Here is a 19,182-nt window from a genome sequence, read left to right on the forward strand (position 1 = left end):
TCCAGCCTGGGTGACAGAATGAGACTCTGTCGCAAAACAACAACAACAACAAAACAAATAAACAAACAACAACCAAAAAAACCCACCTCATATCTCCAAGAATTCTAAGATTGCTCATCAAAATTATAGGAGCCAAGTGAGGAAAGGGGGTTGGAGGTGGCGTCTCACCTCTCAAGTCTGTAGAGATTCACTTACTCTCCTCCTTTTTGGTATGATGCCTCATTTATATCCTTGTCTGTGCCTGGTAGCCCAAGGCTGGAGTTTCTGGTTCATTTTCTCTAGGTATCAAACTTACAGTCTTCCACTGAAGTTGGTAAGTGTTGGTTACCTGGTCTCCCTAAATGGTAGACGTGACTTGAGGATCTGAGCGACTTTACATAAAGTCATATGAAAAACTCCTCTGAGTTTGATTCTGCAACTCATTCTGCCTTCTGAGACAACTGGAGTGTCTAACTTCAGGGGCTTTCTTAAGTTCTCAGACACATAGGGGCTTGCGCTTCCTGGATTCCCCAGCTGCTTCCATTTTAGGAAGTCAGTTTTCACTCTTTCATCAGTTTTCTATCTTCTAAATCTGTGTTTTCATCACTTTTCTACTTTGATTTTCTGTCTTGTTCTCTGACTTTTTAGGCTTTTGCCTCTTTCGGGCTTTTCTTGTCATTTTAGTGAAAAGTTGGGAGGGATCAGTGACAAACCCAGATATTCCTTCACCCATTTTTAGCTGGAAATCCATAACAGCATTTCCAGGTGATTATTGTCCCATTTCACAGATAAGGCAACTGAGGTAAAGAGAATTTTTAGCATACTTAAGGTCATAAATTGAGTGAATGAGCCTGTGAATTTGGTGCTCTTTCCCGGGGAGTAGCTGACTCTTGCCTTAATCCTGGGCTCTATCCAGCTAAGCAGTCATTATTCTCCTTAGATCTAACCAACAAGCTCCAGCCCTAGATTTATGAGTCTGCTCTGAACGCTAAAGTCTGAAGAAAGATATATGTGATTTCCAAAGTTTCATGCTCATCCCTCAAATAGATCTTTAATTTATTGCCTTGAAATCCAAATAAATAAAATATTGTATATGAATGATGTAATGGCTTCGGGCCAGAGCTCCCTGTGATCCTGCAACAAATTTTGGATTGGTGTTGCCATAAAACGTCCCTGCCCACACCTCAAAACCACACATAAGCCGTCATTAATCTCTCGGCTTATGAGTTGTGTTACTATCTCAGATTGATTCAAAAATATTTGGGTGTGGGTGCGTACAAAGAGTTCACAACATTGTTATATGAACTGTAGTAGATGTTTAAAAGTTAAGTGAAAGAAAAAAATGAGTTAATGCTGAATATCAGAGTCCAGGCAGATCATACTGATTCCTTTGTTTACATTTAGACATTCTGCGATCAATCTTTACTTTTTACCTTACTTTTTTCTCCTAAACATTTTATTATAAATTTTTTCAAAAATATGGCAAAGTTGAGAGCATTTTACAGTGAGCAATCATCTCTTCCACCTACTTTCTACCATAAGCATTTTACTATACTCATTTTTAAAATCACGCCTCTATCTATCCCTCTGTCCACCCATCGATTCACTTGTAACACATTTCAAAGTAAATCTCAGATACCTGTACACTTTCCCTAACTACTTCAGGGTGCACATTATTAACTAGAGTTGATTATTTATTTATAATATTTTTCTTTCATGTCAAGATTTATACATAACAAAATGCAAAAATCCAGTTTCCATTCATTGAGATTTTACAAAAGCATTTATTTCCTGGTCTTTCATTTTCTCTTGTAGTCTACGCATTTATTTAATTCAATAGATGTTATTAAACACTTCCCATGTGCCAAACATTTATAATGGCACACATTAATATGATGTATGCTAGACAGAGGAGACAGTGGCTAATTCTCATGTTGGAAGTCAGGGAGTTAAGCAACAGAGAGAGAGAGAGATGTTACAAAAAGCATTTATCACTGAATGAACCCATGAACAAAATTGAAAAGAATGAGAAAATATGGTGTGTTTAGGGCAAAATGCATTGTCTTTTGTAGCCTGAGCCTAATGAGAGTATGCATGTGTAGGAGGGTGGTGAGTAAGAGACGTAATTATTTTAAAAATTCAAAATTCAAAACAACATGTATTAAAAAGTTGGCAATAAATGACGTGCTTCATACTATAGCACTGAGCTTATGAGAAAGCCTGCACTTCCTCAGCTGTTCCTTCTTGAACCAAAATGACAAACTGACAACTCAGATTTTAGCCTGTTTTATTTCATTGATAAACTGCTAAAATTTAGATTTAATGCGTGTTTGATTTCTGACTTTTGAAATTTGTTTGAATTGTTTGAAAATTGACTACACATTTGCTCCCAAATGTCTTAATATAAATGTTTGGGGAAAACAACCAAATGAGTATTCTAAAGTGTGAAAAGATCGCTATGAAAAATGCTTCATTATTTAAATCAAACTATAAATGAGTTTACCACAAACTGGAAAATAAGGAGAAATATTAAGACTCAAAATAAAGCCTTAAAATAGTAAAAAAAAAAAAAAAAAATGAAAAAAGAAAACTTTTTCTTAAATTTGTGGATTTATGACTATGAACATGACATGGTGCAAACCTTGTCATCATTCATTCATTGACCCAATATGCTCTGATGACAGATGCATAAGAGGGGCTGTGTGTGTGTGTTTCCCTAAAGAGGACACTATTTTTCTGACTCTCCAATTAACTCTCTGACTTCTCTGTACTACTCCTGGTTTAGGATCTCACGTCAGACAACATTCTCTACCTGCATCATTATTTTATCCATCTAGCCTGAGTGATTTGCACTTCTGTGATAATGACTACTGTATTGTACTGCTATATAATATGTAAAAATTTAAAAAAAAATGAGGGAGAAAATGAGCTTTGGTTATTTATTTATTTATTTATTTATTTAGAGACAGAGTCTCACTCTATCGCCCAGGCTGGAGTGCAATGGCACAATCTCGGCTCACTGCAAACTCCACCCCCCCGGGTTCAGGCGATTCTCCTGCCTCAGCCTCCCGAGTAGTTGGGATTACAGTCATGTGCCACCACACCGAGCTAATTTTGTATTTTTAGTAGAGACGGGGTTTCTCCATGTTGGTCAGGCTAGTCTTGAACTCCTGACCACAGGTGATCCAGCCGCCTTGGCCTCCCAACGTGCTGGGATTACAGGTGTTAGCCACTGCGCCCGGCCTATTTATTTTTAATCTTGAAGTGTTAACACCATCCCTGGTGCAGAATATAAGTATGTGATCAGTAAATCTTTCTTATGCTGATATATATTATTCAGGCAGTGAATATTAAATTAGTTCAGAGAACAACGTATATTATTGAAGAGGGAGTAGTCAGGGGGAGTTTTTTTTTTTTGGGATAAGGAAGGATGGGTGGAGAGCCAGAGTAGGGGCTAAGAAATCAAAGATGGCTATAACTGCACATGCAAGGGAATAGGGATGTACGTAAACATGGTGCATTTGAGATCAGCAGGAATGTTCCCTTTTGGCACTGATGCAATTTATTTTACTTTATTCCCTCTTTCAAGCCAGAATTTCAGTTTTAGCCTCTTTCTTTCTCTCTGACATTGAACAGAAGGGGAAGAGGAAGGAATTCAAGATAACTGGCCAGAAGGTACTGTTTTCCATCAGACACACTCATCCACTCATCCATAAATCCATTCATTTTTCCCATTTATCTCATCCAGTTGTCTACCTATCAAGTCAAACTTGTACAAGTAAACCTAGTCTCATCCAAAAGAACAATGGATATCTAATTCAAAAAGGAGTAAAAATGATGTCTTCTGGCTGGAAGATGAATTGAAGAGTTAAATTAGCTAGACAACAAAGGGTTGGGAGAAAGAGGTACAGTCACCAGGCAATAAGTCACTCTACCAATATCAATAACAATTAATGTATTGAGGAATTTGCAAATAGCTATAACTAGTGCCAGATCATTCTCCATGCAGTGAGAGAGCACAAAGAGTCTAACCACTCCTTAAGACACCTCTGCCAGCCCAAAGCCTTCTGATGTCTCTTTCAAATATTACTGATGTTCAGTCACAAAAATTTACTTGGAAAAATAATCCACCATTATAATGGGCTACACAGACCCACATATGAGTAAAGAGCCTATTTATTCAGCTACTGAAAATGCTGCTGGAATATACCTTTCAGCAACCAGTTATCTTTGGGAAGAGCCTTGGCAGAAGAGTACTGCCTTGCCCAACTGGTGCAGGATGCATCCAATGTCTGGTTGACACAGGAGTGTGAAGACCTATTTCTTCACTCCAACTCTAAAAGGCCATCCCAGCTTCAGATGTCCTCATGACATCACTAGAATCCTTTGTTAAAACTACCTTGCATCTTCATCACTCCATCTACCCAATTTTTCCTTCCCTATCCTTTTGTAGGTGTTGATTCCAAGAGTACTCTATAATAAAGTAACTGCAGCATGCATCTCCATCTCAGGGAATCAAACCTGCAGTAGAAACGAAGACCTATAGGGGAGCTTTCCAAGGGAAGCTCAGACAGATGCAGATGATCTACTGAGGCCCCATAGTCACATCCTGCCTATGCAGAAAGTAATTCATAGTTCTCTGAGATCAGCCTAGTGAAAGCCACACTAACAAAACAGCTTCATTCAAAACTACCCTATAAGCAGGAGCCTCAGAGAATCAACACTCCAAGACAAGGGTGATCATACCACATTAATTAATCCAATGTCTTTAATTTACTATGAGGAAATGAAAGTCCATAGGAAATCACTGATGAGGCAGAACAAGGAATTCTGCCATTAGTTTTACGATCCCTCAATATGTCTTCCTGTTTTATGTGTACTAACTAGAAAATTGTTACTCTTAGGATGTCAGGAACAAGGCGGACTATAATAATTAGGGCTTGAGTATCACTTGAGTCTTCACGCCATCATGAGTAGGAGCTCACCAAAGGAAACTGTTTAGTATCTCAGGTCAGGTCATGTAGGAAGTTAGCTAATAAGTTAGCTAACAAGATTTTTAAAATCTTATTCTGTGAGACACACTGTAATCTGGTAACTATTCCCCCATATGGGCTTCTATCAACACATCTATATTTCCACCCATTCTTTTACAATTCTTTCTAGATATGATTGTGGGCAATCATTTGGATTCACATCAATATTTTCTTGTTACTACACCCTTTTTCACCTGCTTTCCTCACCATATCTGTTACTGACAGTTCTTTATATTATTTAATGATATTTGTTCAAAGATATTTAGCAAGGAAACCTGATCTGGAACTAGGACCCAGAACTTCCAGTCCTGAAATTTTGATTCCAGTAAACTGATGTATAAACCAAAGGCACAGGTAAAAATAAGAAGTTAGAAAGGGGAGGGTTTGATTAGTAAAAGAAAATAGTGCAGTTTTATATATACAGTTATAAAGGGGGGGACATACTGTAAATTATTTTTAATGCAAGGCTAAAAATTGGAAAGTTAATCTAGTGTTCAATGGGAGCCAATAAGTGTTTTGAAGATCATGAGAATCTGATGGCTGTATGAGTTATTGGAGAAGAGAAAGTTTGGATGTGGAAAGTGAGCTAGGGAGACCGTTGCAAGTGTTTAGGAATGAAGCTATGGGGATTTGCAGAGAAAATTAGAAGGAGAGAATGAATGTTAGATGTGTTTGAAAGATTGATTCTAAAAGAAGTAGAGTGGTTAAGTGAAAAGACTCTGGAATTTGGCATTACAAAGGCATGGATTTGCAACATACGTCCACCACATTTGTTTTGGTATAAACATCGAAACCTCATTTTCCCTAATAAAGTGGGTATATAAAACTTACTTCACATGGAAAGTATTGATACCCTACAAATGCTTGTTCTAATACTATGATTTTGAGAGAGGGCAGGTAGGGGATCCAGAATGACCCCCAGGTATCTCAGTTAGATGAATGGATTGGTGAAGATGGATTTTCCTGAAATAATAATAACAATAAACTGGGAAGAAGGATTGGGGAGGTTTCAATTCAATTTTGAAGCAGTTGGTTTGGAGGTACTTTCACAACACCAGTTGGAGATGCCCAGGTATTGACTGGATATATGAGTATGAATTAGAGAAGCATCATCTGGCTGAAGAGACAGATTTGGGCAACGACTCATAGAGATAAATAAAAATGGACACCAAGTAGTGACTGGCAGAATAAACGATGTGAATCCTTAAGTCTAAATCTTGTGAAACAATAAGGATTGCAGTTTGGGAAATGGGATGGAAGGTTATACACACACACACACACACACACACACACACACACATAGTGAGAGAGCCTTTAGAAAGATATCAATAGAACCAACAACACGGATTATGAAGAAACACAGAGGTGAAAGAAAGAACGCAAAAGCAGAAATATGTAAGCATGCATGGGTGCATAGGGGTGTAGTCATCGTATACTCCATAACAAAATTTCTAAAACTGGTCTCTGTGGAACACCAGTCCCATGAATTAGCTCCATGAAAGAAAGTAGAAGGAAACTTTGGGTGTTGCTTTAAGCTCTGACAGTCTCAGAGATTCCTAGAGTAAAACACCCCTAAAGAATCTCAGAAATTTAGCAGTAAAGCAATTTGCTTAAATCAAGTGATATGGTTTGGCTGAGTCCACCCAAATCTCATCTTGAATTGTAGTTCCCATAATCCCCACGTGTTGTGGGAGGAACCCAGTGGGAGGGAATTGAATCATGGGGGCAGTTATCTCCATGCTGTTCTTGTGATAGTGAGTGAGTTCTCATGCGATCTGATGGTTTTATAAGGGGCTTTTCCGACCTTCACTCTGTACTTCTCCTGGCTGCCACCATGTGAAGAAGGATGTATTTGCTTTCCCTTTCACCAGAATTGCAAGTTTCTGGAGGCCTCTCCAGCCATGCTGAACTGTGGGTCAATTACACCTCGTTCCTTTATAAATTACCTAGTCTTGGGTATGTCTTTATTAGCAGCATGAGAACAAACTAATGCATCAGTGTTTTAGAAATTGCTTCTCATTTTCCTACTCAAACATCTTTCATCAAATTAGAATTATTCAGGACAGAGTGCAGTGAATATTCACCATATGCTCAAATTCCTCTAGAAGGGGCCAAAGAGTCACAGGCCTCAAGGAAAATAATTGGAATGAATTGGTAGAAGGGAAATGAGATTATAAGTGATAGAATTAATGCCTGAGAGAAAAATGGGAGGTAAGTGTAGGCTTTATTTCATGGAATAAAATAATGGTGATCATTTGTAGGAGTACTATGCTCAAGGGAATTTTTATTATTTTTTCTTTTTATTTTGAAATAATCATAGACTCACAGGAAGTTGCCAAAATATGTACCAAGAGGTCCTATATGGCCTTCACCAACTTTTCCCCAAAGATGACATCTCACATAACTATGGTACAACAAAAACATCAGAAAATTGACATTGATATAAATCACAAGGCTTATTCAGGTTTCACCAGTTTTATATGAACTTATGTGTGTGTGTGTGCATGTGTGTGTGTATAGTTATATACAGTTTTATCACATGCATGGATTTGGGTAACCACCACCACCACCACATTCAATTCAAGACACAGAATGTTTTCATCACCACAGACTACTTGTTTGTCTTATTCTTTTCATCCTTTATATTATCCCATCAATCCCCTACACCAACCCAAAGGTCTGGCAATGACTAATCTCCATCTCCATAATGTTTTTTTATTTCAAAAATGTTATATAAATGGAATCATACAGCATGTAATATTTTGAGACTGGCTTTTTTTCATTCAGCATAATTCCCCTGAGATCAACCCAAGCTTCTGTGTGTAGTCGTAGTCCACTCTATTTTTACTGCTGCGTAGTAATTAATGGTATAGATGTACCACAGTCTGTTGAATTATTCACCTGCTGAAAAACATTTAGGTTGTTTATAGGTTTTCCCTATTATGAATAAAGCTACTATGAACATTTATGTACAGGTTTTTATATAAACTTAAGTTTTCATTTTTCTAGGATAAATGCCATCTGTGACTCCTGAGTTATAAAGTAGTTGTATATCTAGTTTTATGGGAAACTGCCAAACTGTTACCCAGAGTGGTGGTACCATCTCACATGCCCACTAACAATGAATGAGTGATTCAGTTGCTCCTCCAGATTTTCAGCATTTGGTGTTTTCTCTGTTTTTATTATTGCCATTCTAATAGGTATGTAATGATATCTCATCGTGGTTTTAATTTGAGTTTCTATAACAGCTAGCGAGGAACATCTTTTCGTGTGCTTATCTGCCATTATTTGCTTATATCTTTGGTGAAATGGCTCTAAATGTATTTTGTCCATTTTCTAATTTGAACATTTTATTAGTTTTTTGTTCTCTTGAGTTTCTAGAGATTTTTATATATTCTAGATACTAATCCTTTTCTAGATACATGGTTTGCTAATACTTTCTCCCAGTGTGTAGCTTGTTTTTTCATCCTCTTGATAGGGTATTTCAAAGAGCAAATTTTTAAAATTTTGACAACGGCCAATTTATCCTATTTTTCTTTTATGGCTTTTGCCTTTAGTATCAAGTCTAAAACATTTTTGTCTAACTCCAGATTTTAATGATTTTATCTTGTTTTTCCTTTTTTTCCAAAAGTTTTATAGGTTTACATATTTTAAGTAAGTTTGTGATCTATTTTAAATTGATAATTGCACAAGTTGTGAGTTTAAAGTCCAGATTTAGTTGATGTTGTTATTGTTTTGCCTGTGGATGTCCAAATGCTACATTTGGACTCTTTTTTTTTTCAGAAGGAAACTTGCTCTGTCACCCAGGCTGGAGTTCAGTGGCATGATCTCAGCTCACAGCAACCTCCGCCTCCCAGGTTTAAGTGATTCCTCTGTCTCAGCCTCCCGAGTTGCTGGGATTACAGGTGCTCACCACCACACCTGGCTAATTTTGTTTGTTTGTTTGTTTTTTGAGATGGGGTTTCACCATATTGGTCAGGCTGGTCTCGAACTCCTGACCTCAGGTGATCCACCCACCTCGGGCTCCCAAAGTGCTGGGATTACAGGTGTGAGCCACTGCACCTGGCCCATTTGGACCATTTTTAGGCAAGGCTACCCTTTTGTGCTTTTGTCAAAAATCAGTTGGGTGTATTTGTATAGGTTTATATCTGGGTTCCCCATTCTGTGCTACTGGCCTGTGCCCTTCTCTCTGCCAATACCAGTCTGCCTTGATTACTATTGCCATAGAATAGCCTTAACACCAGACAGGGTGACTCCTTTACCCTTTTTTTTTTCACAGTTGCTTTATCTGTTCTATGCCTTTTGCCTTTCCATATGGATTTTAAAATAAGCTTGTCTATGTCTACAAAAAACCTTGCTGAGATTTTAATAGGAATTGTATTAAACCTACACATTAATTTGGGGGAGAATCAACTTTGTATTCTGTTGATTCTTCAAGGAAATGTTTTAAAATATTTTGTGTTATGAAGAGACTTCAGCAGTTTTAGAAAGTGAGGGATTCAAAGGGGGTACGTGTAATTGAAGTGCATCACTGAGGAAACCGACAGGGGAGGCTTGAGGGTTCAGGTGGAGGGGCTCAACTGCAAACTCCAAACACTCAGACCAACATAAACTGAAAGGAAGAGAATCCCAGGGAACTCACTGACCAACAATGAGAAGAAAGAAGCTATACTTGACCTTGAAGCTGGACTTCCAGATTCAAAGGGAAATGTAGACTGTATCTAGAAAACCACATCTAGTTCTCATCTACAGCGTGGTGAGAAGCCAGAATGAAAACGTCTCTGAGAACCCATGTGAACAGGGCTCTGCAATAAATGAACTGCAGTTTAGACTGCAAGAGAGAGAGAGAGAAAAAATGAATTAGGAAAGCCGGCTGCTTGCTGCTCCAAGAATAAAAGCTGTAGGTGTGGCCTCAGGGGCTTCCCAGTCTCGCTTCCCTTCCAGTATTCTGCCTGAATCCATCTCTAATGCAAGAGATCACAACTCTCCATCTTTGGGTTTTGCCCAAAGGCACCTGCTGCCTGCCTTTACCACCTGAGTTCATGTCCTCTAACGCTGTATAATCACCTGTCCAGAATGACTCTCCTCACTCTTGTAGCCATCCTTCCTCACTAACAGTTCCCACCTATACTAACCCTGGCCCTGCATTACGCGAGCTGCTTAGCTCACCTGCTGATATCTGGCTAAGAGCATAGTATACCTTCATCCATCAGAGAAATGACAAGAGTTCTGCAGAGAAATGCCTGAAATAGGACTGGTGAGATACTGATCCACATATGGACGTACATGTAGGCTTTCTGGTGGAAACCCACACTCTTTTTTTGTTTGTTTTTTTATTTATACCCACTGCTCCATTTGCATCAAAGTCATAAACCTCCACCTGCTACCACCCACCCCCCAACACAACGCTTCCTAATGTACAGATTGCAATCTCCTGGTAGCTTTCTCATTTTTTCTTGGTAGGTTTAAAAGCTTGATGCCACCAACTGTTTCTCCCCCATCTGCTTTTCTGTGTTCCTTCGGAGAAGTAAAGCACAGCCTCTTGTTGCACGTAAGCCCCTCCACATATCAAGAAAGCTTACTGTGAGAAGCCTTCGAACGAACAGCCTCAGGAATGTAAATTTTGAAGTGATGCACTCTGGAATGGAAATGCCAGTCGCACCACTCCACACCTTTGCCACCTTTGTCACTTTTCTCTGATGTGCCATCTCTTCATCTGTAAAATGCAAACAAGAATTCTTACCTCATAGTAGTGTTGATGGGATTCTGTGAGATGATGTGCTGGAAATATTCTGAACATGGATAGTGATGATGGTTGCACATTGTGGTCTGGAAACCACCAAATTGTATTCTTCAAAATGATTAAAATGGTGAATTTTATGTTATGTGAAGTTTGTCTCAAAAAAAAAAAAAGATTAAAAAAAAGTATTTAACACAGAACCCCATAGCCATAATTCAGCAAATCTCATTACCTCCTCATCAGATGAAAAGTTGCAGCTCCTGACAGAGAGCCTGGGGCCTTTTGCTTTAGACCAAGTGAAAATTTTAGGAGGTAAGTCCTAAAATCCGAGAGCATTCGTTGGGAAATACACAGGGGTAGAGCTGGAAGGACTTTCCATGTCCGCTGATCATCCCAACAGCCTGCTCCCCTCAGCCACAAGGTTCAAGAGGCACCCTTGGCCTGGACTTTCCTGGCTCTCTCGTCCCTCTTAGCCCTGCCCTTGTCCCCAGGGCTCTTCCCTCTGAGAGATGATTGAAGAGTTGGCTTTCAGACGTTGGTCTCCAAAGAGCTCCAGAAGCAACTGGAAGATTTCATGTGGATGATGATTGTTCACACTTTGACCCATTTAAAAAAAAATAAAACTAAAGCGTGGGAGAGGATGGGTCAGTGAAAATAAACGTCTTCTCTGGAAGACATCCCACAGCTGTGTGCTGAGGCAGCACAGTGTGGAGGTATTGGAGCTTCCAATATGCATAGTTGTGGTTAGGAAGAAGAAGAGAAGACGCCAGTTCATAGGTCCCCACAGCTTCATGGTGGCTCCAAACCAGGAATTAGAGGCACCTTTCCTTAACACTCGGATTTGTCAGGTGCTGAATGCCCTCAGCATTTCAGATTCGATTGAATTCCTTTCAAAGGTGGGATGACACCAAGAGCAAGTTTGTGGTTACTCCATGGAAGCCTGAGTTGGATAATGTGTTGGGGTTCTGGGTCAGGAAAGTGCACATCAGAATCATGGTTCCACCAGCCTGGGCAACATATTGAGACCCCCATCTCTACACAAAATAAAAATCTTAGCCAAGTGTGCTGGTACATGCCTGTAGTCCTAGCTTCTCAGGAGGCTGAGGAGGGGGCTGACTTGAGCTCAGCTGTTAGAGGTTGCAGTGAGCTGTGATCATGCCACTCCACTCCAGCCTGAGTGACAGAGCAAGATCCTGTCTCAAAAAAAAAAAAAAAAAAAAAAAAAAAAAAAAAAAATCATGGTTCCACCACTTACTGATGACCTTCATCAAATCACATGACCTCTCAGGTCCTCAATGTCATAATCTCTGAAAGGGTTTGCCTTGCTGTTTCCTTGGGAAGACAAGAAGTCTTGTCTTAATGCGATGAGCTTATAGTGTCTTTCCCATATAAGACCCTCTATTCATGGTAATAATAGCAGCAGCAGCAATGCCAATCATGTTGATATAGTTAAATCCCCTGATGTTTCATCATCTTTTACCACTTTGTATCACAGAAATGGTCCAAGCAAGGCAGACTTATTTCCAGCTGATGTTTATAGGCATTGTTAACCAAGACAGAGGGAGGGACACCCGGTATCTGGCAGCAAACCAGATTAAAACTACCTGCCATTTAAAGTTTGCAAATAAACTTCTGGGGAATAATAACAGCTATAATAATAATTATGTTGTTGTCAGTAGGATGGTACTCCAAGATACTTGTCATGCTGCCCAGAGCTTTTGTTTTCAAAGAGAGATTATCAGAATAATTGCCAATAGTTATTACAATTTACTTAAAAATTAGCCAGCTCCAGCCTCAGTGATTTCATCAACAGCTCCCTAGAATATATTTCTGTGCTTCATCTTGAAAAGACAGGTGCGATCCAAAGATTAAAACCATAGGATAAAATCACCTTCAGTCTTACCCATCCTAACTTGGGAACAATTGTTCAGGCTCAGCATTATCATGGAAATAAAAATCCCCCTACCACAAAAGAAACGGTAAGTTGAGCTTTGATATGCAGGAAGCCTTAGGAAAGACTCTAAATCTTAGAAGACATAAAAATCAAACAGAACTGAGGTGAGTTCTGTACAAGAACTGCCCAACTGAGAAGGTCAAGAAGGCAGGAAATGATGAGGAATCATGACTGGGAGCCAGTGACCCAAAATGAGATCAGCAGGAATGTGGCTGTGAAAATACAGTCCTGCAGGGATGAGTTCTTTTGAAAGGTCTTTACGCCTGACATTGGGGCTCTCAGCGTAACACTAGCAACCTGGTATTGGACCCAGATCATAAATAGAACTGTCCCCTTGCATGTCTCCACTCCCTAATTAGTGCTTAATGGAATCGATTAGGTAATGAGTGCAGGTCATCAGGGAATCAAGGACCATGTGCCCTGACAGGGACACAGAAATATGCCTTATAGCACTTGCTACTTCCTTCCAAGATAAACAGAGTTAACAATTTGATGTATGTTCCTCAAGACCTACTGTATAGTCTGTTTCCATGCTGTTAATAAAGACATACCCAAGACTGGACAATTTATAAAGGAAAGAGGTTTAATGGGCTCAGTTCCACATGGCTGGGGAGGCCTCACAATCATGGTGGAGGATGAATGAAGAGCAAAGGGACATCTTAGTTGGCGGCAGACAGGAGACAGCATGTGCAGGGGAACCATCAGATCTTTTGTGACTTATTCACTGTCACGAGAACAGCACAAAAAACCTGCCCCCATGATTCAATCACCTCCCACTGGGTCCCTCCCATGACATGTGGGCATTATTACAATTCAAGGTGGGATTTGGGTGGGGACACAGAACCAAACCACATGATCTACAATGCAGTCTGAAATTTAAAAGCACTATCTAAGGCTCCAGCTTTCCTAGGGTTCAGTCTTGGCTCTGCCACTAACAGGGTGAGTTTGGTCAAGTAACTCTATGTCCTGATTTCCTCATGTGTAATATGGGGTGATACTGCTCTGCTACTCTTTGGCAATTTTATGAAGATTTAATAAATGGATTAAACAATCCAAGTAAAGAAAGAGGAGGGGCTCGGTAAATTGTATAGACACAACGGCTATCTTCCCACATAAGAATATAGATGAGACCATTATTTTTAACTGCTCTAGAATATTATACTTTATGGATGAAACATGGTTATTTAGCCAATCCCATATGTAAGCTTATTATCATAACTTCCATTTTTGTCCTTTCAAACAATGCTAAAATAATCACTCTTGCACCCATTATCTTTATACCTTTACATAAATATTTTTGATTAATAAATTCTTCAAAGTGTAGTGCATTAAATATCTATCATCGAGTTGTCCTCTAAATATTCTTTGAGTCTTGGTGGGTGAATGGGGGTTGTCTAGAAGGACCAAGACATGTTTGTGAAAGGAAGAACTCTCTTGAGGGGATAATTTTATAGACTGTAGAAACAATGTATATAAAAGGGTGGAGGTATGAGAGAGTACAGGTGTCACCCTGTGTTTGAGTCCTAGAATGAGAAAGATGAGGCAAGGCAGGGTTGATCGGCAGGAAAGGGAGCAGAATAGAATCTAAGCTGGCCGGGCGCAGTGGCTCATGCCTGTAATCCCAGCACTTTGGGAGGCCGAGGCGGGCGGATCACCTGAGGCCAGGAGTTCGAGACCAGCCTGGCCAACATGGTGAAACACCTTGTCTACTAAAAGTACAAAAAATTAGCCGGGCATGGTGGTGGGCACTTGTAACCCCAGCTACTTGAGAGGCTGAGGCACAAGAATTGCTTGAACCCAGGAGGCAGAGGCTGCAGTGAGCCGAGGTCACGCCATTGCACTCCAGCCTGGGCAACAAGAGCAAAACTCCATCTCAAAAATAAATAAATAAATAAAATTAAATTTAAAAAAAGGAATCTAACCTGCACCCCCTAGGTGCTGATGACTGATAAGCTCTTAAAATGTTCAGCCTTATCAAGTGATATGGCTTCAATATAAATAGTAACAGCTGTCTACTAAAGAAGGATTTTTCAAAGCCTGGAATACAAAATACCGACAGTATTAAAGAAGAGTGTTCACGGTAGTATGAGCACATGACATTAAATATTAGATGATATAAACATGTAATGTTTTTAGTAATCAGTCCAGTTAATGAATTTATTGGTAATCTGTCTTTAACATCTATCTAAAACCTTCCAACCTCCCTTTAAACAACAACAGTCACAAAAGAGTAAGCATCAGGCTTAAGAGTCTTTCAGAAGCAGTAATTTCTTGCTTTGTTTTCTGTTCATTGTATGTATTTTAAAATGTATTTCACATTGTATTATATATTATATATACAATTGTATATAAGATGTTTGTTGTATGACATTTTACTTGTGATTGATAATGGTTTTTCACTTATGAGAGACGTATGCATTTCCTTTATGAAAAAAATTTTAAATGTAAATTAATTTTAATAATGGAATTTTGGGAAATACCCAGCTAGCGTAAGAGGGAAAATGTAGGAAATTAACCTTGCCTAATTTTTCTAGGATCAGCCAATCCTAATCAATGCAACTTTGGTTTTAGCAGGAAAATCATTGAGTAGAACCAACTCTAGGCCTTGGTCTTGTTCAGGTGATTCTAGAAATTAAATCAACTTCAAGCACGAATGACTCGAGTTGGAGCATAGAGCTCACCACAGGAAAGTGATTGCCCTCAAACCCTCTCCCATCAAAGTTCCCATGACCGTGACCACAGCAAAGAAGCCAGCCTGAGCTCTGGCCTTTTATTTAAAAATCCATTCCTGGAGTAGAAAGAAAATAACTGAAGATGTTTTGATTATTGGTGTACCAAATCCTATTTGGGGATTGGTTTACTAGATTCAAAGAGTCACGCCCAACCTCAATAAAAAGTTTTGTAAATTCATGCTTGCTAGCGTCCTTTGAAAAATAAACCCAAGAATAGTTTTATTCCAATACAGCACGCTCTCAGCACAAACATGTGGCAGATGCTAGAAACTTAGGAATCAAATCCAAATTGCAGACACACATGTTATTGTACTCCACAAGGCGGGGAGCAAATGCAGAATTGGCCTAATTTGAATATTTTTTTTTTCTGAATTGCGCAAATGAAACTACATATTTAGGAATTTTTTGCTCACATAGTATTTATAGTTATTTATGATTCCTTGAGATTTTGAAGCGTTATAGCTTTGCACTAGGCTTTCCAACTTTTGTTTTTGTTTTTGTTTCTCTTCTAAATGCCAAGTAGGCTGAAACCTATGCTGGAAAACCAGTGGGGATTAGATGTTTTTTAGGTCACAAGTTAGAAGATTCCTAATACTCACAGACATTCTACGTCTAGGAATGTTTGTTAATTTGAGCCCCTCTCTCTCCTTGTGTATCTTTAATCTCTCAACCAGCTGTCTCCCATAAAAAGATATTTCTGTTTTTAGTTACAAATCTGTTTACAGATAAAACTCACTCATAAATACACAACCACATGCAGAGGTTGCCTTTTTTTTTTCTACTGGTAGTATAGAAATAACTCCAGATGAAAAATATTAGTTTGTTTAGAAATATAAAATGCATTCTGCCTTCCTCAGTGGGGGCCCATGTTTTATAGATGTTCAAGGTCTTTTTGTGTCCCTGTGTGAGCCTCTCTTGGGAAGCACAATCTTCTCTTACCTCTGTGATTTAGTTCTTTTTCAAACTGTCAAAATTGTTGGGTTCCTAACTGAGGAATTAACTCCTTGCAAAAGGCAGGTATTGGCCACCTAAGGAAAAGAGGTAAAGCTGAGAAATAGCTTCTCGTGCATCAGCATCAGTATGTTTACCATTACTCGAATGACCGATTTAACTCCCCACTCTTATTTGCCTGTGGGTTGCTTATGCTGGAAACCATCAGGTAAGAGACTGTGTTTTCTTCTCTTGTCTTCTTCCATTTCTTTTAAGACCTAGTACTGTGCCTGACACATAGAATTCAGTCGATTTTCAAATATATTGTTTGCTGTTAACTGAATTAGTATAATCGTGTTAGACAATAAATTATTCAGAAAAGAAAATATTTAGACTTGGCTTCTTTCCCAGTTCTTTAGAGTTTAGGATGCCCTCTCTCCCTTGTATTCATCACCAATTAATTAGTCAAGAAGAGACCGTTCTAGTTCCTCCTTCCCTGGATTGGTTGTTGTATTCTGAGCAAACCTCTTATAACCATGCCTTGTTTTTCGTTGAAGCTCATTTTATAAAAGGTGATACAATGTATCATAATTGCCAGGTGTGGTGGCTCACACCTGTAATCCCAGCATTCTGGGAAGCTAAGGTGGGCGGATCACTTGAAGTCAGGAGTTTGAGACTAGCCTGGGCAACATGGCAAAAACCCATCTCCTCTAAAAATAAAAAAGTTAGCTGGGCATGGTTGCAGGAGCCTGTAGTCCCAGCTACTTGGGAGACTGAGGCGGGAGAATCGCGTGAACCTGGGAGATGGAGGCTGCAGTGAGCCGAGATCGTGCAACTGCACTCCAGCCTGGATGACAAGAGTGACACTCCATTTCAAAGAGAAAACAATAACAACAACAACAACAACAAAAATGTAACATGATCCATACAATGAACACTAGCAAATGAAGACCGATACTTTGTCAACCATGTAAAATAGCTACTCCTCGCTCCATTTTATGGTTGAAAAAATCAAGGTTCCTAGAACACGAATTACTCAGATTCACCAGACAGACTCCAGTATTTGACTTCAAATCATCAAATATTCCATCACTGGAGACTGCATCCTCTAACAAGAATAGAAGGAATAACTTCAAGTAAATACTTCTGTGTGTCAAACTCCATAGTTGTCATTTTATTTGTCTTCCCTTATTGTATCTCACTAAAATCTGAATAGATTGGTATTAGTAACCCCATTTTGGAGCTAGGGAAACGAAGACTGAGATAATTTTTGCAAATTGCCTAAGGACATAGGACTAGCTCATGGATCCATGTTGCAGAGATCTCACCATTTTGGGAAGTGAGTGTCTTTGTTTAAGTACTATTAAACAGCTCAAGCACACTGAAAAGCAAAGGTAGGAACTATTTAATTTAGCATACATTTTCATTATAGTATTCAAAGATGCAACATGCCCTGAAGCATTAACCCTGGTTTTCAAATATTTCTATGTAGAGCTTCATGCTGCAGGTCCAAATCACCAGCTCTCAGCTAAAAATATAGCTGCTGCTTGGTGACTAGAAGGCCACCTTGACAATAATTGTGGTTGCAAGAGGTCACACATTCTCCCTCTATCCCTATAAAGTCCTGTCTTCCAATATTCTAATCTTACTAACAATAAAACCAAGATCCTGGAGGAAAAGGCATTTGTTTAAAGTATCCCTCATGACCATTTATTCACCTGCCCCGATATACAAGTCAGAAAATTAAAAACCTGCTTTTCTATTTTTTCCCACAACCAATTGATTTTTTTTCCATAGGATTGCCTTCCTATGGGATTCCATTCTCAGTTTAATGATTACTCTCCATCCTCACTCTGATTTCTCTGTTTAAACATCGTATGTGTGCCTTGTGTATATATATATACACACACACATAGGTTTTTGTATGTGTGTATATATATAGATATATACATACATACATATATTGTGTATATATAGATATATACATACATACATATATTTTGTATATATATACACACAAACACATACACATATATATTTTTAAATTGTACGTGTATTATATAAGTATATATACATTTTATATATATATATAATTTAAAAATCTGGACTACTATAACAACTTCTTAACTGGTGTTTTGTTTACTCCTGTCTATAATAACTTCTCCTCATCCTTCACAAAGGCTTCCAGAGTAAGAATGATTTCTTAAATATCATCTGATTGTTCCAGCACCTCCATGTCCATTTCACACATGCTGATTTCTTGTGTCTTAGGAGAGTAAGAAAAACTCTGGAGCAACAAGAGCCTTTTAATGTCATTCTCAACATCCTCACCTGACCTTACTCCCCATCACCACCCCTTATACTCCAAAGACTCCAGCTCTGCTGAATTTCCTAACACTTTCTACACAGCCCAGACCCTGTGGTTGCCTCTTTCACTTTGCACATTCCATTCCCTCTCCTGAATGAATGCCCTTTGAGGGTCAGAATCAGGTAGAAACTATGTCTCCCAATGCCCAGTGACTGCTGTTGGACTATGGTGCTCCAAGCAAAATTAAAAATGGAAGATTCTGTTAAAAAATGCTCTGAATGCTCATCAGAGTTGAGGGCAGCCCAAGACCATTTGCCATTTCCAGAGACAGATGCTGCAAGTGAAAAATGAGCTGACTAACTTAAAACTCTGCAGAAACCACTGGGGAGAGGATCTGGCAGCTTAGCAAGCCAGGTTAATACCTGAATTACAAGGAGTTTGTGAGCACCCTCAGTTGCAGGACTCAGCTGTGAACAAAAGTCTCTGAGGTGGGCTTCAGGTGCCTG

At 39.0% G+C, this 19,182-nt stretch overlaps 1 long non-coding RNA gene across 1 annotated transcript in view; it reads right to left on the reverse strand.

The window, feature by feature from the left end:
* LOC109023651 (uncharacterized) overlaps positions 1 to 11,103 on the reverse strand; it is a 34,760-nt gene extending 23,657 nt beyond the window's left edge. The window contains exons 1-3 of the long non-coding RNA XR_002003083.3: positions 10,985 to 11,103; positions 10,595 to 10,728; positions 9,690 to 9,843 (exon numbers count right to left, since the gene is read on the reverse strand). This is a non-coding gene — a long non-coding RNA (uncharacterized lncRNA). The remainder of the gene's footprint in view (positions 1 to 9,689; positions 9,844 to 10,594; positions 10,729 to 10,984) is intronic.
* Positions 11,104 to 19,182: the final 8,079 nt, after the last annotated feature.

This window comes from Gorilla gorilla, chromosome 18 (genome assembly GCF_029281585.2).
Source record: "Gorilla gorilla gorilla isolate KB3781 chromosome 18, NHGRI_mGorGor1-v2.1_pri, whole genome shotgun sequence".
In the NCBI taxonomy this organism is placed as follows: Eukaryota; Metazoa; Chordata; class Mammalia; order Primates; family Hominidae; genus Gorilla; species Gorilla gorilla.